Source organism: Meles meles, chromosome 7, assembly GCF_922984935.1.
Source record: "Meles meles chromosome 7, mMelMel3.1 paternal haplotype, whole genome shotgun sequence".
Taxonomy (NCBI): Eukaryota; Metazoa; Chordata; class Mammalia; order Carnivora; family Mustelidae; genus Meles; species Meles meles.
In genome coordinates this window covers 111,127,041-111,148,764 of record NC_060072.1, presented here as the reverse complement: position 1 = coordinate 111,148,764, position 21,724 = coordinate 111,127,041, and the positions used below count along the sequence as shown (strand labels likewise).

The following is a 21,724-nucleotide window of genomic DNA, read 5'->3' as shown; positions in this document are numbered from 1 at the left end:
AATCGCAGGCGGCCTTAAGGGCTAAGCCTGAGCCCTTTGCTCCATCCATAGCGCCTGCTCCAGGTCAAAAGCATGCTCAACCCCCAGATACAGCCATTCTCCCAACCCCCAGCGTCACATTTTATTTTTGAAAATACTACCCTGTGCTGCTGAAATCACTCATCTACATCATTTAAGTTGTCAGCTGGCCTTCTTCCCTCTGGCTCTCATCCCAAGGCCTGGATTCTACAGCGCATGGCGTTCCTATGGAAGCACCGGTTCTCAAGGGGGCTGCTTGCTTTACACGGAGCTGTCCCAGGTGTGCCCAGCTTGCCCTCCTGCCTCCCTGAGCACCCCCAAGTCAAGGTTAATCCCCAACGCAGACCATGTACACCAAGCCTTCTGCCTACCCCCTCGTTCAAAATCACCAACCCAAGAGGAGTGGACTGTCACCATTTTTCATCCTACAACTATTTCTTACCTGCAGACCTTGGGCTAAGTACAGGGGATACTGCGGCGGAGAGAAGATAAGGTCCTCCAGCTCACCCAGCTACCGGGTGACAGACAATCATACAAATAAATACATAATTACAAATTGTTTTAAGTTCTCTAAGAGACGAGAGCGAGAGAAAAGGGCAAGACAGGGCAAGATAAAAGGTTATAACAGGAAAGAGGATTTAGAATAGGAGCTTAAGGAAGACTTGTCAGATGAAGTGACAGTTAATGAGACCTGAATAGAAGAATAAGAAAGAGAAAGCCAAATTAAGAGTGAGTGCCTTGCGTTGTCGGCCTCCTCCCTGTAACCGCCACGACCTGTCATGTCCCAAACCCCCGCCTCCATCAGCCTGTCTCCAAGTTGGGCCTGTGAGAACCAGCTTCTCCAGGTGGGGGTGGGAGGGCACCTTGAACTTCCACACACAGAGGTCTCCCAGTTGAGTGTGCGGAAGCCTGTCACCTGGTTTCACCCAGCCCTTTACAGGGGCCCAAATGCATGGTCGGTGGCCAAAGAAAGGGAACAGATGAGGATGCAGATACGTTGTAGAAAACGACCCTGGCTTTGCAAACCCTACAGGACACGTGGCTGAGATCCCCATCCTCTGGGAAGGGACGGATGTTCTCTGCTGTGTGTGTAGAAAGTTTTAAATATACATTTGGAGAGAAATGTAATTCGTCTGGTTCTGATTCATTCATAACTCATCAAATTTGTTTTGCAAACGCTGTTTGATGTCCAAGAAACTGCCAAGCCTCCCTGACCCCGCACCCCCCTTTGAAGTGGTGGGTGTGCATACGTCACATGCCGCCTGGGCACCAGAGAACAGAGCCTGGGGCTCTGCACCCTGAGATGTGGTAAGAAGCAGACCGGCTGTGAAGGTCTTCCAGTCACAGTACCCTGCACAACCCCCTCGGGCTCTGTTTAGCAAACTCTCTGGTGTGAACATGCATCCAGAACACACGAGTGAAAGGTCCATGGGTGTGCAGGGAGAAGAGGGGGTGGGGGACGATAATTAACGTTTATGTCATTTGTTTGCTGACTGACACAGGAACGTGTCAGCAGCCAAGTGACCAAAAAAAAGTCCTCCTCCTCTAGAGTCAGAAAACGGCCCTAAAAACAGAGGAAGGGACAGGCTTGCACATAAGAGTAAGCCAGACCCCAGAATTCTAACGTCTTAGTCGGTTCTGTGCTGAATGAATCTTCTCCCAGTTGTCACCGTACCTGCATAGGGACTTGAGCGGGGGTGAAAGCCAAGGGTTCCAAACACCCTGCAGTGAGTTGAGACTGCCCCTCACTGAGAATGGTCTCGGCCCGAGCACCCTGCACTGAACGAAGTTACTGGAAGGGGAAGAAGGCGAGGCAGTGGCCCTGGGGAAGGACAGCTTGGGGACAGGATTGTAGACATTAGCGCCTACGCCACCTTCTTGGTAGTAGTGTGTTGCTTCCCTGACCTAATGGTCTGAAGGGTCCAGAGGCAAGTCCCTTCAAGAGAAGGACTACATGTGTCTCACATTAAACAGCACACAGTGTGCAAGTCAAGTCACTTTCTGAATACACCCGTAGGTACCCCAGGGTAAAAACGCTAACTACTCCTCTTCTGGGAACCTCCTGATGAATTTATCTGCATGGAAAAAACAAAAAAACAAAACTTTTGTAGTACAAATAGGCTTTCTAGCCTTCTGTGATGGGGCACTTAGATTTCCAGATACAAGGCATCTCCTTATGGAGAAGAGAAGTCTACCTGGATTGCGGGCCGTAGGGGACTGTATCGGACACACGTCTTCATCTGCAGGGCCTAGAGCATTCTCAGGGCCTGTGGCCCATTATCCTGGAGCCTCAGCTCGCCCTCTGCTTACAGAGAAGACAACAGAACTCGTGCTATACTCACAAAACATGTTTGGATCAAATGAAGGGTGTAAGGATGGTATCAGACGGGATGTTTTCCCACATGAAGCAAGATCGTTGTGCCTTCCCAGATGAAGAAGGCAGACAAGGCTCCGGAGTGCTTTCCAAGGACCAAGGAGAAAACTGAATTTCTCCTACCTCCAAAATAATTCTCATGCTGTTAATAAGTGCTTGGAATGTCTTAAATGATTCAAGAGAAGACTTAAAATATGAAATATCTAATATTCATGCTGCGCTATAAATGACTGCTATCTAGGTCTTTAGTTCTTGGGTGAGTTTTAACAGGGAAAGAAGCTTTGAAGTGCACAATAGCAATGATTCTCTGGAAGCCAAGGAGTCCAAGCACCATGAAAGTAGGAAAAAGACATGAAATGAGACGTGAGGCATCACAGGCATGCTCAGCTAAACTTGGTATGGGACGCCGGGCAAGTCCCTCCCAGCAGGAGCCTCAGTTTCCCTATTTGTAAAATGGAAAGTTTGAGCTGCATGTTCTTAAAGGCCTTGTGATTCTAAAATCCTGTCAGCCAACCCAATGATCAAAAGCAGGGACTCCACCTTGTCCAGATCAGGCAAGGAAAAGCAGAGGCCCAAGTCAACAATGAGTCACTTCTGTAATCATTGTAACTTAAAAGAGGAAAACAGAACATATTTTCACACATGACAAGAGATTCAAAAAAACATAAATGGTTAGTACCGCCTTTCCTCAGTTGCCACAAAGGCGCTCAGTTTTTCTGAGGGAGCTAAGGCCACACTGGGGTGAGGCACTCGCTCTACCCACAGACCAGCAGCGTGCCCACACCACGGCCTCCTTCTCGGAGCAAGCCTCCATCTACTCGGCCCTCATCCCGCCTGACAATGAGGTGACAGTCACGGAGGATAAGATCCTCACTAAAGCAGCGGGTGACGTGTCGAACATTTTTGGCCCAGCTTGTCTGCAGGGGCCCAGGCCAATGTCAACAATAAAATCCTCAGCTGCAAGGTAGAGGCTGGGGGATCTACACCAGCAGGAGATCCGCTGCCCCCTCCACAGCTGCCCCAGCTGAAGAGAAGGAGCTAGAAACAAAGGAAGAAGAATCGGAAGAGCTTAGTGATGACATAGGCTTTGGTCTTTTTGACTAAACGTGTTCAATAAAAAGCTGAACTCTTGGGGCACTTTGGGTGGCTCCGCTGGTTAAGCGGCTGCCTCCTTGATTTCTGCTCAGGTCATGATCTCAGGGTTGTGGGCTCGAGCCCTGCATCCTCAATGGGCTCCGTGCTTAGCAGGGAGTCTTCTTGTCCCTCCACCCCTCTCCTTGCTCATGCTCTCTCTCTCTCTAAAATAAATAAATAAATCTTGAAAACAAAAACACTGAAACTCTTCAACTAAATAAATAGGTGGACAGTACTCTCTGAGTCCAGGAGACTAATGGATGAAGCTGACATCACTGGCTCCCCAAAAGCCATTGTTCCTTCTGCAGGGCTGGAAAGGCCCAGATTCTGTTTGGTTGTGACCCCCCTCTCCCCATGATGGAGGGAAGTCCTAATTCATCTCAACGGGTCAACATACTCTCGCTCTCCTGGCTAAAGGGACATTTAGCCCTTTACTCTTGGCCAATGAGACATCGCAGAGTCTGCTGGACACTTCTGGGAAAACTTCCTCGCTCCTAAGAGATGCTCAGGGGAGAGAGGCCTGCAGTCCCCAGGACATTGCTTCTTCGGCCTGGGCTGTCTGAAATGGCTGCGGCCATCTTACAACGTTAGGGGAGCTGAGCTCTCTGCGGATGGTGCTGCCATGCTGAAGATGACTGAGCAGGAGGGACCAGAAGGATCCATGGCTCAGGAGATGACAGGCATGATGTGGTGAGGGGAACAAATTGGAGCCACCTGGCGGAGGTCAAAGGGGACAAACTCCCAGCAAGTATAGGGAGAAACGCCTTTATGCGGCCAATACCTAATTTACAAGAGCTAAAATACTTCCTTCAGGAAAATTTTAGAAAAGAGTTTGAGGTGGTAGCTTATGATATATGCTTAAGAACATTTAAGAGTACCTCAAAATGCGTTCCTCACTGTGAAAACTAAGAATCACATAAAATAAATGTGCTGCTCTGCACGTCACCTTCTGATGGCCTTGTCAAAATGAATGCCAGCCCCAGCAGCCAGGTCTGCAGGGCTGAGCCGGCAGGTCCTCTGTCCTTTCCCCTTCATTCCAGGACCCCTTGTCTGACCTCCCCCTACCCCCCCACCAAGAGCACCACCCTCGTACTTTGGGAGATCTGCAGAGTAGAAAATGAAGACTTTCTATCAAAGACTCTGTAGGATTTCACCTTTTCTACCAAGTTTCAGTTTGATTTCTGTTTCTTAAACCTGAAGTCTTCACAACTCGGTAATGGAAGAACTCAGTGACACCAAGAGCACCTTCCAGACACATACAGAGCCTATAATATCTGGAGTCCTAAGGAATCTTGAAATGGGGAGTCATCCTGGTGCCTGAGGAACACGTCTCAGTAGCCTTGGAGAGGAGGCCTCTGGTTCGGTGGAGAGCAGCGTACCTCGAGGCCTCCTCAGAAGCTACTCCCTTGGGGGAAGGGAGAGGAGGCAGGGAGACAGCCAGACAGCTGCCCTGTTGCCTTCAAAGATGCTTTTGGCTGAACTGCTGTATCAGAGTGTTTTGTCCTAAAGGACGAAGGCACAAACACAAGCACTTTCCTTCCTGAGGGTGCCCTTCCCTCCTGCCTCAGCCATGGGTGCGTGCCTGCGCAGCCCGGAAAGGTAACTCAGGGTCCTCTCCAGGCCGTGCCCAGCCCTCAAATGTCAAGGCCATCTCACCCTCTGGGGCAGGAAAACCACATAATGACAAGAGATCATTTCCATACAAGGGCCTTCCGGTGGTGAAAATTCATTTAGGAGGAAATAAATTTGAATTGAATTTACTAAAGCCAGAAAATGTAAATCAGGGAACATTCCTAATGAAACTGCAGCTTGGTTTGGAAATGATCTTCAAGTTGCATTTCGAGATACAGGTTCGTTTCTACACTGAGCTGATCACTCAGGGTGGCGATTTACAGAAGCCCGGGTTCTACTAAAGGGTCCTCAGAGTGTCAGATTTTGAAAATAATAAAAATGTAGTTCAGTTTGGTGCCTCTGGTTTAAAAATTAATCACCCTCCAGTTTGGTCCTATTCAATCACTGCTTTAAGTGTAGGAAAACTTCACTTATCTGAACGTTTTTGGAGGAAGAGGCAGGAGGAAAGTCTTCTCTAAATTGATGAAAAAAAATCCAAATGGTTGATTTTAGAAAAATGGTTCTAGTACTTATAGTATTGAACATATAATAAGCTAAGATTTAAATGAACACTAATAAGTAAAATTGAGTTAGTCACTGAAAAATTACAATCCCTAATAAGCTTTTATTACATAATAATGAATTACATTATATCACTGAGTCTTAATTTTTTAAACCAATGGGAAACACAGTCTGTGTCAGAATTCCTGGGGTACAATTTGAATTTAAGTTACACAGCATTCAGGATTTAATTGGGCATTTCCAATGGTCAGTGAGTAGCTTTAGTAAATGCACAATGCAGGGAAGCAAGAGAGGGAGAGAGGGGGAGAAGGAAGAGAGGAAGAAGGAGGGAGGTCAGATGGAAGGAGGGAGGGGGAGAGTGGAGTGGGAAGGGAGGAAAGGGAAAGAGAGGCGGAGAGAGGGGATCCACCCAGGGAAGAACAAATAAATTCTTCAGTTGGGAATCTCCATTTACATGTCTCGGTAGAGAAAAGCAGCCAAGAGAGTAGAGGGATTTAAATTTCCCAAGAGCATAGTGTGCCCAGTCTGGGCTGTACTGAGGGACCTTACTGCCTGCAGTCTCCTTGTTGTGACAGCTTTAGCGTCCATCTTAGAAGAACATGATGGTGTCCCTGGAGGAAGGGGTGCTTCGGGCCAGACTGTGCCTGGCAGAAAGCCACGTCTCCATGTACTGGTAGGCATGGGGCTGCTGACCTGGAGAGGACCAGAAGCGGTTCTGCTGGGTTGGCCCAGGCCATCCATTCTGAACCAGAAGGTAGGCTGCCAATGGCTTCTGTCCTGCTCAAAACTATGGAAGCCCTTGAGTCTTCCCTGCCTGCTACCCACCTTGCTCCTATCAGCTCAGGACCTGCTGGTCCACATGATATTTAGAACAAAGATCCAGAAAGAAATGCTGACACGAGACCCTAAGGGCTCCACATACAAGAATCTCAACAGCACCGCTCTCCTTGCTGCTTCCCCGACCGAGGACCACGATCTCCGGGAACCTCTTGCTCCTTCCTCACTTCCCTCTTATCAGAGTCAAGATTAATCGGACATCCTGCTTTTACACTTCAGTGTAAATGTGTTTATGTTCTGGCTGGGACTGCTGACGGCCTTCCAAACGTGGTTTAAGACAGAGAGTCTACAAGTGCAATTCTATACTCCTCATTTGCAGAAATATTGTTTTCTGTTATGATTCATGGTAATAGGGAGTGTTTCAGCTGTGTTATGGGTTAAGCAGGCCAGCCTGGAAATCTAAATGGCATTTACAATTTTCTACTTTTAAAACGCCAACCTAACAATGAATAAAGGAGCAGCTCAAAAATTGGGGACTGTCTAGAAATAATTTGGGGGTGAAAAACTCAACATCTCTTACCAATGGGACTCTGTGCAGACTTTCCCTACATCCAAGCTAGGAAATCTCAACTATCCTTTATCCCAGTTTATCAGCTGAGAAGTAGCAAAGAACCCTGGATTCATTAATTCGTGCTAAGAGGGTGGTTAACTGTAGAGTGAGCTAGCAAATCACAGGTGTTTGGGGTAGATGGACAAGAGGAGTTTCCTGAAGCAACAGGAGGACTCCAGACTCCTTGTCCCAACTCTACCGCATTCAGTCAGGCTGCAGATGAGCCATCAGAAGAGAGGCTGAAAGAGTCTTCTTACGAGTTCCGTATTCCAAAAGAAAGCCCTACTCCAGCACTGCCTGCTTCCGAAGACACAAGTACCAGGGAGGGCACAGCTGGGGGCCCACCTGATCTGAACTCTCTGGGAGTTTGGGCCATATGGCCTCCAAGGTCTCTGTCTTCCAAGGGCTGGGAGCTCCATGGACATAGAATGAAGGGGTGAGCTAAATGGTGCTGGGGACCCCTGCTAACCTGTCACACAAGTTTCTGAGTTTGGGGCTGAAAGGAGGACCCTTACCAGTTTGACATTCACTATCTCCAGCAGGCTTGGACTGCAGCGTAGAGAATCGATGGATAGTCCCGTGGCTCCCTAAGCACTACATCCCTATTCAGTTTCAGAAGTTAGCCCATCACCCCCTGCCCCTTACTCTCACCTCTACCTCCATTTCCTATAGTAATGGTTTCCTATCTTTGGCACTAACTCCATTCATTCACTTTGTCTGAGACTAGAAAACATTTTGATAGGAGGCAATTTTTTTCTTGTGACAACAATGTTTCCCAAAGGAAGCTGGCTCTGAAATGACAGAGATGTCAAATCGCAGACACGTGTAGCTGGTAACAGTCTGAAGCACATCGAATCCAATCCCATCTTTACCAAGGGGGGAACTGAGGCCCAGAGTGGCAGCAACAGTGGCACAGCCACGATCCCAAGCACTGAGCTCCCTGCTGCCCATGGGAAACCATGACTTCCTAGTTCTGAGTGCCTGCCTGCACAGGGAAGGTCTCACCCTGGCTCTGCTCTCAGCCATGTGACCAGGGCAGGCTTGAGGACCCAAGGCTTCGAGATCTGCACACCCATTCTTCGTGAGTTGCTGTCTGGACTGCACGACAAAGGTATATACAATACAGAGCACAGTGCCAGGCACAGAATGACCACTACCGTCATCCCTGCTAGTATCAGCGACTTCAAAACACAAACATACATTTTTTCTTCCATTAAGGGGAGTGTATTTGGTTCATTTGCAAGACATTAGAACATATTCTCTCTTTTGGTAACTTGGAACTTTTCTACCAGGTCCCATCATAGCCAAAAAGACACCCTGGTCAGTGGTTCCTCTTGGGAATAAAGTGTCCCCAAGTGTCCTCACAGGACCTTTGTTTGGAAAGGGCTCCTACTTTCCCCAGGGGTGGAATTTTCAGACATCCCTGTGTAGGATGCCGGGTAGACCCAGAGGAGCCTGAGGGCAAGAAACCCAGGGACACTTTCCATGGGTGTTCAATGGCAGGGTTAGGATGCAGGGAACAAGTGTGCCTGCATGGGAAAAAGCAAGAGAGTCAGAGTGGGCCTAAGTGTTTACAGGCAAGAACGTTCACCAAATAGATGAGGCCCCAAACTCCTCCAATCACTGAAACATGGCATTCATAATGGGAAAGAAAATGAGAATATCACAGAGCAGGAGAGGGGAAGGGGGAAAAACAAAACAAAACAGGCCAAGAAGCCCAAAAAGTGGAAAAGTGTGTCAATGAAAAGCATTTCTCAGGAAATTCCCAAGAGAAGGAACTGTCTATGGACAGAAAGGGAGAAACAAAGCTTACCAGCACATATGAAAAATGACTGAGGAATTCCAGTTGTCTGAAAGTTCAACATAAGTAAACAATGTGATGTGGAAGGAGAAAGGAGGAGGAAGAGGAGGAGGGAGGGGGAGGACAAGGAGAAGGGAGAGGGGGAGGAGGGGAGAAGAGGAGGACAAGGAGGAGGGAGGGGGAGGAAAAGGGAGGACAAGGAGGGAGAGGGGGTGGACAAAGAGAAGAAAGGGGGAGGAGGGAGAGGGGGAGGAAGAGGAGGAGAGAAGGGAGGAAGGGGAGAAAGGAGGAGGAGGAGGAAGGCAGCTTGTAATCTCAGGCTACAGTGATGAAAGGAGCTGCCCTCAAGGAAGCAACAGCCTCTTATCCCCGGCCCGGCAGAGCTGGGGAACTGTGGGTTGAAGGCAAACAGCAGAGTTCGGATGAGGTGGCCAGGACTGGGGGGAGAGGGTGCAGGGAAGCAGATGGTCAGCCTAAGGGAGGATGACCAAGAAGCACGGGACTGCGGTCCTTGGTATCAACAAGGATGTCCCAAGGAAGAGAGAATACATTTTCTCCCCTCCAGATGGCAAAATGAAGACCAGCCCATAGAAGATGAAGGAAGGCCACTCTAAGACAAATCTTTCTCGCGCCATTGCAGATATCCCCCAAATGGATTTCCATCCCCAGAGGTGTCAGGCAGGGGCTGGATGGCCCAAAGACTTGTCAAGTTCAAGGCAGGAGAAGGACCCCTGCTGGTTGGGCCGGGGGGGGGGGGGGGGGCGGGGGGGCACACCTCTGGGAGACTGCAGCCCAGTCAGACACTGCCAATTGCTCCCCTGGTCCGCAGCCCTCTTCCTCTGCCTCTTAAAAAGCAGTGAAGGTGCAGGGCTCTCAAAACCAGCGGCCTGCTAGAGCAGTACACAGGCCCCTCCAGCTTCCGGCTTGGTCAGCCATCCCCCTGGAGGATGTGTAACGCAAACCATCTCATCGGGATAACAAGTTTTCATGGGTCCTGCAGGCAGGGCCGGTAGGCGGCAGCCTGCATGCCTGGGAGGAGAAGGAGATCTGCCACCCTCCGTGCAGGTGTGGGGTCCTAGAGCCACAAGCCCGCTTCTCCTGCAGGTGCTCTGCAAATTTAAACTCACTTGGAGCCACATCGTGAATCTTAGTAAAAAGATTTCTGCTGAAACAGACAGCTACTTAAAAATGTTCTCCTCCCATTTATATCTAATGTGCTAAGTTCTGACTTCTGAATACAGAGGATAAAGGCCCATCTCCTTGGGTAAAAGCACAGCATGAAGCTATCGGGTCCCTCTCCCCCTCTGCGTCTCTGTCTCTCCCCTGAGTGCTGCGTCACTGACCACACTGCACTGTGCCTTCAAGTACCCTGTGACTCTGAGGGCGGGCGGGAGAGGACAGGACAGCTGTGTTTTAATTGAGGATCAACGAGGTGCCAGGCACCGCAGGACACATTTTCATCAATTATCTTATTTCTTTCAACAACCTTGCAATTGTTGTGGCAACAGTCCCGTTTAACCCATAGTGAAATTGTATCTAAAGGAAAGAAAATGTTACTTAAAACAAAAATGGGACCCATCTGCTTCCACTTTCAAAGCAATGGGGAAATGAATCTCTCTACCACCCCTTTTCCCTTGTCCAAGGAGGTGGGGTCAGACCCCTCTTTGATTGCCCACTATGTGGGAAGGCACTTAAGCAGATGTGCAGAAGGTGGCTCTGGGCTGAGTTCAGGGGTAGAGACTAGATAGAGCCAAACTGCTCTGCATATAAAAATGGGGAGAGTGTGTTCAAGCAGTCTGGGAGCAGAAAAGGGGGAGAAGCAGAAAGGGCAAGAAATATATTAAAACCCGAAAGCCTGGGTAGGCAAAAATATCTGAAGGGACAAGCACAGAAATTTCAGACATTCAATATTCACATTACAATGATGTGAACTCTCTTGAGCTTCCCAAAACCTGAGTACAGGCTGATATACTCACAAAAGCCTTGTGTGAGACTGGAAAGAGAGAGAGAGAGAGAATGTAAATCAAAGGGGAACTCGTCCGTGTCAGGGTTTGTCGGAAGCAGGGAGAAAGGCGTGGTCAGAGAGCGTGGCTCACACTGGAGACAGTGGGGGCTGGGCCAGGAAGTCCCAGGTGATGGCCACAGTCTGGGAGAGGGCATGGGATGAAGGGCTGAAGCTGACACCTGGGACACACACGGACCAGGCTCGAGGTCATATCACTGCTAATTGTGGGCCAATCTTTAAATCCAGCTCCAGCTGAAGCCACATCCAACTTACTTCCACTTCCTTGCCCTGAGATCCTCTTCTCACAGCCCTGCTCTCGCCAGGCACCCAGCACTCAGCATCTTCACCAGCCAAACCCTGTGCACCCTTAGGACGCCCCTCTCGTGGAGCCACGTGCTCTTCCCAGAATGGGCGAGTTGCTCCTTGCACTGAACAGGCCACTGGTGTTCACCAAACCTGTTTCTCCTCCACATGAGGACAGAACCAGACCCGATCTCCCAGAACTGCATTCAAGCCAATGGAACATGCGGGAGATGGTGAGAGCCACCTCTACGCCTAGACCTTAAAACTTTGGGTGCAAACCTCCACGCCTTTTCTTATCTCTCATCTGCCAGCCAGATTCAGGGAACCTCATCTGCCCAAGATGGCACGGCCTCGAAACAGAAGAACCCTGGGTCCCTGAGTGTCCCCTGTCACCACCCTGCCAATCTAAGTTGGACTGTGATGTGAGAAATAAACCTTTATCCTGTTAAGTCACCAACAGTTGGGGGGGTATTCATTACAGCAAACAGGCATTCTGACAAACACACTTTCTCAAGGCTGCTGAGAAATTCCTTCCCCTCTCTACCATCCTCCTTGCTGACCAGGTTATATTTCAATTTTCCACAAAAACATCTGCTTTTTCACTCTGCTGACCTCCTCAAGGAAAGGAACTGTATTATTCTTATTCTATGTTTTTCACACCTAGGACACAGAGTTTATGTATGTCCTCACTGAGCATGTACTGAAGAAGGAAAAAGATGAATGGTAGATCCCAGCTGAACTCAATATCCAGCTGGGTCTGTACTATCCTGAACATTTTTAATTAAAAGAAAATTAAAGAAAAGAAAAAAAACCACCAGCCCAGCTCTAGGACCAGCTAAGCCCTGGATGAAGGAAACGGAAGGGCCAGAAAACATGGCCGGGATCAGGAAGCTGAGTGCTGATGAAATTTCCTCTCTTCTGCTAGGTTCCCATTGTGCAGGCATACCTTGAAATGACAAAAACCTTACCCTAGAGAGTACGGGCTGGCAGGAATGTTTCACCGTGCTCCATCCTACAGTATTTTGAAATCTTTTGTTTAAATCGATTGGCAATGTTTAAACACACCATTTCACACAGAAGTACAATATTACTAATGAGGCAATAAGGAGTAAGACAGTGTCATTTTATGGTAATGCATCAGACACAAAAAAGCCCTCCCTCTTTCAAATAAATCAAGATTTTACATAATCTCATTTTTAGTATAGGAAGGGGATTCCTTTCCATTAACAAAGAGTGGGCTCTGGTTGGATGTGCCACTCACTTAATAGAGAAAGGCCAGGCATGGCCCCAAAGATGCTTGTCCCGGCTTTCGCCAAGAACCTGTGCTCAACCTTGAAGCGCTGGCTTTCCCCTTGATCAGAGGCGGCCACATCCAGGCCCTCCTTTGTTCTCCTGTATCAGTGATCTCGAGGTATCTGTTTTTTTTTTCCTGCAGTAAACCTCTTCATGTCTTTTTGAGAGGGTTTTTCTTTTTTCCTTCTTTAAATATCACTAGTTATCAGAGCTCTCAATGAGTATGTCACGTTAATGGGGCCTGTCACAATTTCATGACACTTTATTTTCGTTTTTCTTACGCCAGGAAAATCTCTGTGGTTGAAGATAGCCAAATGTTCCCTCCTTTCCCTCTCCCTACAGGTTCCCACTCAACTTGCTGATAGAGTTTTCCAGTTGGAAAGTGGCACTTGGGAAGCTAGGCAGCGGAGCCAGAGCCCAGCCTCAGTCCCTACCTAGGAGGCCAGGGTGTCCCCACACAGCAGAGTCTCTTCCTGTTTCCACAGACCAGGCCCTTCCTATGTGTCTGGGTGAGCCAGGCCCCCCAGCCTAGAGGGGGTTTTCTCCTGTCTCCTTGTACAAACTCAGCTCGTCACCCAAGTCAGTTCCCCACTCTGCCCCTCCGGGGCCCAATATTGGCATCTCTGTCACGGCTGCATCCAGCACGGGTCTCTTCTTTGGAGCAGGGGGCAGACTCCAGCATCTATACCGGAGTCGCACCAAGATCCTAGTCAGGGCCTCTGGAAGGGCCAGCATTCCCCACGTCTCTAACTCCTCACTTCTGAGAATCAGAACTGGTTGCTACAATTGATTGAATGTCATCTGATCACGACACTTAGAGATTTTCCACATTGCTCATGGAACACGTCCTATATTTTATAGTTATAAACACAATGCCAAAGAGGGGACCAGAAGACCTGAGAACCTGGTATAATTTAGGCCTAGAAAGTAAGTACCAATTCACTGAAGGAGCCTCCTTCTTTCTCTCCTTCTCTCTGGAGATAGAAGGTAGGAAGGGACAAAGGGACAGAAGGACTGTGTCTGCTGGGCACAGGGGTTCAGGGCCTATGCCCTACAAGTTTTTCATCGTCCCACACAAACACTTGGAAATTAAAAACACAAAGATAGAATGTAGGGTAGATCCAAAACATAGAAGAAACTGCAAAATCAAAATGGATATTAAATTCAACATCCACAAAATTTAACACTGTGTCAGCCAGTCAAATGACACTGAACACACAGAGTTATCTATCAGTATAACAGAGTTTCTCTCCTAAGACCAAAATGAATAATTTATTCTTAATAAATTCAACATTATAAAAAATATAACCAGTGTTTCTAACTTGGTGACAGTGAAAATATCCTACTTCAGGTGGTTTGTGGGCACGTTTTAGGATGTGTGATATGCTGACTGATGGATGGGGTGACTATCAGAGGGCCCCAGGCCTTGGGAAGCCTCACACAACCCTGGGAAGATGGAAGTTAGGACACCACGTGGCCCCTAGCTATTGTTTTTCTTTTAATTCTGAGTGAAAAAACTCGCACATGGGCTGCTTATTCTATTAGGGTATTTGCTTTTTCTCTGATAGCTATTATTTCCAGCCAGGGTTTCAAGGAGAGGCCGCTCCAAGTTGTTGCTCTTCCCACCGGGACAGGGGCGCCTCCATGGGCACCCTCCCTGCCATCATGCAGAGGGGACAGCTTAGTCCCTCTGAGGGGTCAGCAGACTCGGCTCTGAGGTCAGGACATGTCAGGGGCCTTAGGGGCTCGGGCCTCCTGCTATAACTGTGAGGCAAGGTAGCACCAGCACAAAATCTGCCTTTGCTTTTTTAGTTGTCGCCCTTTAGAGAAGGTAAATGGAACACTAAAAGGCAAAGATCCTACCCTCTGCAGACACTGCTTCTGGTCCCTTCGGCCACACCTGCCTCTCTCTGTGCTGCCCTCCTATCAGGCCTGTCAGTCACTAACACACATGCCCCCCAAACAGTGGGTCCCCTCACACCTGACACGTCAGCACCTTACTCTATAAGAGGGCAACTTCCTGAAAGCCCCAAGAAGTCAACCACTAAGTCACTACTCAGATGCCCTGCTCAGGAAGAGGCTACGGCTCCCAGTTCCTACGAGCCCACCCTGTCCTTCACGGCCTCAACATCTCTCTACCCACCACCATCTCATCTCAATTCCAAACGCACAATCACTTTCTGGTTCCCTGGTTATTCCTTTGGCTCAAGATGGAGTGGTGCTATGAGGAACACAACTCCTCAGAGAGGTGGCCAGCGAGGCTAGGAGGGTGCTGGATTTGAATTCTGACCCTGTGGATTTGCATCTGGGCTCGACCCCCTTAAGTTGTGTAGTGCAACCCTAGGCAGTCACTGAAGGTCTCTGAGCCTCAGTTTCCCCTTCTTTAGGATGCAGAAAATAATATGTGTTCATGGACTCACTGCCTGAGAAAAGCTCTAGAAACTCAGAGTGGTGCACAGACGTAAGATAGGCTTTCACAGTGAGTCTGTGTGCCCTGCTGTTGGCAAGAAAAAAGCCAGAACCATGGCAGAGGTTGGGGAGGGAGGGGGGCAAAAAAGGGCTGGGAGGGAACTCACAGTCAGTTTGGGGAAAGAGGACCGCATGGGATCCGATGGAAGAGAAGAAAGCTGTGTAGCATATGTTTACAGTGACCTGAGGTCGGAGTCCTGGCTCTTCCTTGCTACCCACAGGCCCAATTCTGAGCACCTGTTCGGGTTATATAAAATGAGGATAATGATAGCCCCCTCATGGGACTGTGATAAAAATTGAAGGAGGTCATGTTAAATGACTTAGCACAGTACTTGGCACACAGCAATTGCTCAAGAAATCCCATTATTATTAAATGGATATCTACATTAAGACTGTACTTGAGAGAGTGGTAAGTACTTGACCCCGGGCATGAATTGTGGACAAGTCAGGGATCAATAAATCCATAAGCAATATCACCGCAGGCGCTTCCTGGCTGCCCTCGCCTGCTCTCGGTTTCTCTCCCTGTGGTCTCCCTGTCTCTGCCTGTCATGCTGCTTCTCGTGCTCTGTTCTTCTCTGACGCTCTGTCTCCAGCTCAGTCTTGAGCTCTCTCGGACTCTGACCTCTAACATTCTTTGTCTTTTTCTTCCTTCCTTCATTCCTTTAATAATAAATATCTCAGTAAAGCAAACTTCTGTCCAAGCAGAAGGTACATTTTCTCCCTGGAAAGTGACCTCGCTCCAGTGGTGGCCGTCACTGTGCCCCCCCGCCCCCAGCCAGCTGTTGGGCTCTCCAAGGATGCTTGCTCCCAGAGCGGGGCAAGGAGGGGACATTTCATCTCACCTAGTTCCCTGGGCCCTGCCACAGCAAGACCCGCATGGGTCACCGGAGCCGAGTGGACCCACCGCACAGCTGCAGACCAGGGGACCCGGGAAGGAAACCTGCCACCACGTGCCGCTGACTCCGGCCATGCTCAGCTACACACTCAGCCCCACTGGAGGGAAGGGAGACCTTCCTTGCCACCATCCAATTCTAATCAGGCCGGGGCCGGGCAGGCTTCCCATAAAGATGAGAGGCCTAAAACGCAGCTCACCAAAACCACAGCCCGCAGTGGGAGCAGCTGCTGACGTGAATCTGGCCGCGACCTCCTTGGAGAAGGGGGGCTGGGGAAGGTGCTCAAGAGAGGAGCCAGGCTGTGGCCGGGAAGCCACCGGTGGCCTGGCTGGGAAACCAGTCAGGCCACCAGTGTTTGCTGGGCTCTCTTCACAGGAGGCCCACAAGGATGGCTACAAGGTTGTGGGAAGTCTAGGCTGGTCACGAGGACGGGAGGAGAAAGACATGGTCCACGAGGAAAGGTGGCCGAAGATGTACGGCAGCTTCTGCCTGGGGCCACACAAGCAGGGCCTCAGGGCAGAGCCAGAGGCCTGGCCAAGGGACAGCCCCGTGAACAGGACAGGCCCTTGTGCAGGCTCAAGGCCTCCCGGCAAGGCCCTGAAGGTGTGTGGGGATGCGGGGTGGAGAGTGGTGGAAACTGGGGGGCAGAGGAGGCACTGAGGGCGAGAGGAAGAACCGTCTGCCCCCGCTGCTGCTGGCCTCCCTCCCTTTGTCTCTCGACTACACCTGCCAGCCACACACAGATACAGAGCGAGACTCACCAGCGGTGATGTGGGAGCGATAAAAGCCGGCGAGGTAGCAACACGAGAGAGACAGCTTGGAGGGTGTCAGTGGAGACATCTGTACCTTCACAGGGCTTGGCAGTGGGCACGGTGAATGAGCTGTACCCGGCCAGGCAGCAGCAGCCACGTCAGAGGGAGATTCCTGGTCAACCCCCCCCCGCCCCAAATTCACCTCCAGATACCTTTCCATACGACTTGAACCCCAGATTAAAGGCAAATAGCCATGGAATGGGAAGCATCTTCAGTGATTTCCATTACTATTCATCATTAAGATCCTGGAGCCAGGAGGATTTTGTGAGGACGACGAAGCCACCAGACCGCCAAAGAGGAAAGCAGCCGAGAAAACAAGATTCTCGTTTGCTTTGTCACACCGCCTGTGCACCTGTCCTCCTCACCAGAAGGAGAGCTCCAGGAAAGCAGGACTGAGCCTTGGTCCTCACTGTACTTCCAGTGCCCGTGACGGTGCCTGGTGCACCGTGGACAAGCAAGAGAGAAGTGTGGAAGGAACGAATGAACGACTACAAGCTATGTGGAGAAATACAGCTCTCACTGACTGTTTCTGGTTCTACATACGGCCGCGTGACAGAGGGTTCTGTATGAGGCAAATCACCTCTCGCATCGACCTGGCCTGTGTTTAGCTCTGACAGGAGACAACAAAGGCACGGGGACCCCAAAGCTGACGCCAAAGTCTACAAACTAACATGAACTTAGTACAAATCACCAGGTGTCACCCACGGTGACCAGAAGCAGATGTGAACTTCTGTCCTTGCGGTGGGAAACTTGAGGGCGTCGCGGGGGATGTCAGAGTTCCCATGACAGCTCATGGAGCATCTAGGAGACTCACCAAGAATACAGAAAACCAGGCAGAAAGTCCAAGTCTCCTAAGCTCTGAAGGCCTGTTGAAAAACAAGTCCCCCCAGCTGCCAAACACAGAGCCAACATTCCTTTCCTGCCTGCTTTTACCATCACACACCTGAAAACCCTCTGGAATAACAACATCCCGGCTCTGGTGCCCATTCGCCTTGCCAGGAAACCAGAGGCTTCAAGCAGTGGAGGATGGGATGGAGAAAAGAGAAAAGGAGACTCGTTGCAGAAAAGATTGGACCAATTAGGAAAAATTGCAAAAGCTTTCAGACCACGCAGAGACTGGCTGTCCTGCACACACACCACAATCCCTGTCTCTCTCTCACTTGGATGGCTGTAATTCATAACAGACTTTACGTTTACGGGAAGCAGACGGAAACAATTTCCATGTCAACTTTTCAGGCCCGTTACAACTAAGTGTCTCAAGAACCTCTGGAGGCAGAAGTGAGGAGGCGTCCTAACTGCTTGCCTACCTGCCAGAAAGTCAGGCCACCAACCACCTGTTCCTGCTGCCCCAGGAATCTCTGGAATGAGGGGGAGGAGGAGACCCCAGGCCTGGTAGACTTGGAGGCCGGCTCAGGTCCCAAGTCCGTGTTCTCCAGACCACTTTCTCTGCCAGCAAGCACACAGCACACAAGACCAAGCCTTAATTTTGGGGGGATCATGAAGCACTTTGAGGATCTGATGAAAATGAGGAGGCCTTTCTCTGGAAAACTGCACATATGTGTGCACAGGCATGGACACGTGTGCACACGCACACACGCTTCTGTATATATTTCCAGTACGTCTCCAAACCTAAGCCTCGGGATCACTTGGGCAACCTCTCAGATTATGGTGCAGCCGCTTCCTACACTCACCAGCACAGAATCTCTAGAGAAAGTGTCCCAAAGTTTGTATTGAAGAATCCATTCCTAGGATTATGATATCCCGCTGGGCACCAATCTGTGACAGGAGTTCAGGAACCACTGCCTTAAGGACTCACAGACATCAAGTTCAGGATCTCCAGCCCCACCCTTCACCCTTGCCAAGGTCAGGAGACAAGGGAACTTTCCTTTATTGAGCCAGACCCGATGTTAGGTTAGTTTCCCTAAATTAACTCGTTTAACTTCACTTTCACAAAAATTGTGTGAAGGAAGCAGTATTTTGCTCTTTATATAGGTGGAAAGACAGAAGCTCCAAAAAGTTAAGGAACTTGCCCACGAGATGGCATGTGGCAGGTTGAGGACCATCACTAATACCTGCCTGACTTTTAACAAGGATGACACCATCAAAAGCGCCTGAGGAACATCTGGGTAAGTGCGCCTCCCACGTGCTACCCAGGGCCCTGGGTGCAGCTTTTTACCAACGCTCCTCGTACTTGTGTTGTCGGCTTGCTTGCTTCCCTGTCTCCCTGCACGAGGGAAACATGAGGGCACAACTGAGTCACCTTTGAATCTCCAGCCCCCAGCCCAGCACCTTTCTGGCCCATAGGAGACATGAGACAAGTATTTCCTGGACACACTAAACAGAGAAAAGGAGGGAGTGTGCAGGTGTCCTGACCACTTCTCCCTCTAAAAACTCCACTAGAGAAGCCAACTCCCCAGAATGTCCTGAGATTTTTGTGCCCTCAGTATGGTGACAATAACCCCCCACATGGTTCACCAATAGGCAAAGGACTGACCCCTTCACCCACAAGAATAGGTTTTGACCTCAGGTAGTGTAGGAGAAGAGAGGAGAAAGACGTGCGAAAGACATGGGGCAGAAGGACTGGCTGGAGCAGCAACAAAGGAAAGCCATGAAGACCTGCACCCCAGGAGTACAGATCCCGTCACTGCAGCGCGCCCTGCTTCCATGCAGGAGTCGCTTTCCCCTACTACCTCACTGCTCACACAATGTCAGAGTGGTTCTCGCTGGGGAGGTCATGAAAGATGACTCAGGTTCCGTGACGGTTACTCTTCTGTAGACACAAACTCACACATCAGATGGCCAGTCCCTCCCAGTGCCGAAACTCCCTCTCCAACACCTCAGACAGTCCTCCAGCCTCTGCTGGGATGCTTGTGGAATGGAGAACACAGGACCTCTTGATGTGTTCTAGTCCTGAACAGCTCTTTGCAGAACCCACAGCATCTGCCCACTGTCTTGAGTTCTACATCAGCAAGAAACCCACAGTCAGTTTACTCTCTCTTTGCACGACCCCCTGATGACGATACGTCTTCTGGCCTCAGTCCTATGGCTGTTCCTTATGGGCCCTGGGCAAAGCCTCCCTTGCAATCCACTACTTAGGCTTCAGTGTTCACATCTAAAAAGTGATAACAACGACCAAACCAACCCTGTGGGGTTACCGTGGGGATCTGACAAGCTGTAATTAAGTGCTACCATGTACATAGGTCTCTCGGCCTACAGTAACTCTCTTTCTTCCCCTAGCCTACAGCCTAGGCACTATCCATCTACGAATACAGCTTGGGATGGTGCCAAAGTTTTAGCAGCCCCAATCATACAAGAATAAGATACACATCTGGACCATTTTCATGGGCCCTGTTCTTGGGTCTTCTCTCCCCGATCGTGTCTTTGAACAATTGAGTTTAAGAGCCTAGATATCAGAGTCCAGTGTTCTCCCATTTGCTTCAGCTCCCCCTGCCAGTCTATCATGCTCATGTTGATCTTAACTGAATCCCCACATGAAGGTCCACATGCCGCTGCTCCCAGCCGCCCCTCCGTTTGTATCTCACAGACTCTAAATAACAAGGGTGAGCTCCAAAATTTCAGCTTAAGATGAGAGGCTGGGGGCCTTCCCCTTTGAGATTCATTCAGCTCCACATTTTATAGAAGAAACCAAGGTGCGAAGGGGTGAGCTGGTTTATGGGAAACCAAAGAGGTAGTAATGACCACTGTAACCACTGTCTTGGCTGAGCCCCTCCGGTCTGCGGGTACAACCACAGGAATGGGTCTCCTCATAGCCGTCCTCCCAGCCAGCATCCTGGACCCCAGAGGACAGGGCCCAAGCCCACAGCCTTCACCTCCATGTGCTCTGCACACAACGATGTCCCAGACACACAGTAGGTACCCAAATACTTGTGGAGTAAATGAACACGTGATCTCATTTGACACTCACGAAAGCCTTCACTTAAAAGATAGTAAAAACTAGGCTTCGGGAGACTCAGGCACCCACTCAAGGTCCCCAGCTGCTTCTGGGAAGTGCCATGATCAGGACCAGTTTGCCTCGCTCTAAAGCCAGCCTTCTTAACCCCTCACTTTGCTGCAAAAATGTTCCAGTATGCAACACTCTGGACATTCAGGGGAATGCTTTCTGCATGACATCTGAGAGCTTATCCACTGCAATCACATGCCCCAAACCTATATCTAAACAAGAGAAATGGGAAAAACCTACCAAGACTAAAATATCTTTGAGCAGAGAAGATCCTTTAGCCTCTCCTCCCAAAGTGACTCACTCTCTGGTTCCATTCTCCCACTGACTCATCCTGCCAGGACATTCACTTCCTCTGAAGGGAGAAGGGCTCCATGCCAGGCTTGCCAGTACTCAGGCCTGCTGGGCTTCCTAGCAGATGCCAGCTCCAGGGAGAAACAAGAACTGGAGCTTCTGTATCTTAATGCTCTCCCCTCTGGTTGATGCTTCTACTTCTCTAGGCCCTTCGCCCTTTACCACATGCCAGAAAAGAGGGATGCCAGGGGTGATCTCCAACTATGCTTAGGAGGATGGGGTGTTTCTATGTGCACAGACACGTGGATGGGTGCTTATACCTGTATGTTTGTTTACCTAGAATAGAGTCTTCGTTCGTTCATTCATATCTCTACCAAACACTCAATCTCCCGGTGGATAATAATGGAAGTTACACTCACCATGAGCAAAGGCTCTGAGTAAGGCCTGCTCAGGAAGCAGCAGGTGAACCCACCTGCCCAAAATAAAAGCTTGTATCAAAGGGTGGAGAAAAGGACGGAGCCTTGAAGATCAAGTATAAAAAGCTCTAATTTCTCCAGTTAGACAAAGAGAAACTACGAGAGTTTCCCTCTTTGCAGAGGAAGTAGACTCGGGAGACCAGTCCAGCAATGACGTGTCCTGTCCAATGGTTCAGAGGGTTGAAGAACCAAAGGAAGGAAGGCAAAAGCTCTTCCTGAAAGAGGACTCATGTCAAATAAGTGTGGAACAAGGGTACTTTTATTTAACTACTGAATACTGGTTGGTGATCCCTATGGTGAAACTCTGATTGTTCCTTTTGACTTACTCTTTGCTCATTCTGCCTAGTTTCCAACTTTACTAATGTCCGTTGCTT

The 21,724-nt window shown here is 49.6% G+C and overlaps 1 protein-coding gene across 17 annotated transcripts in view; it reads right to left on the bottom strand.

Moving 5' to 3' along the window:
• The window catches only part of CACNA1C (calcium voltage-gated channel subunit alpha1 C), a 627,772-nt gene that overhangs the window by 485,181 nt on the left and 120,867 nt on the right, over window positions 1-21,724 (bottom strand). The window lies entirely within an intron of this gene.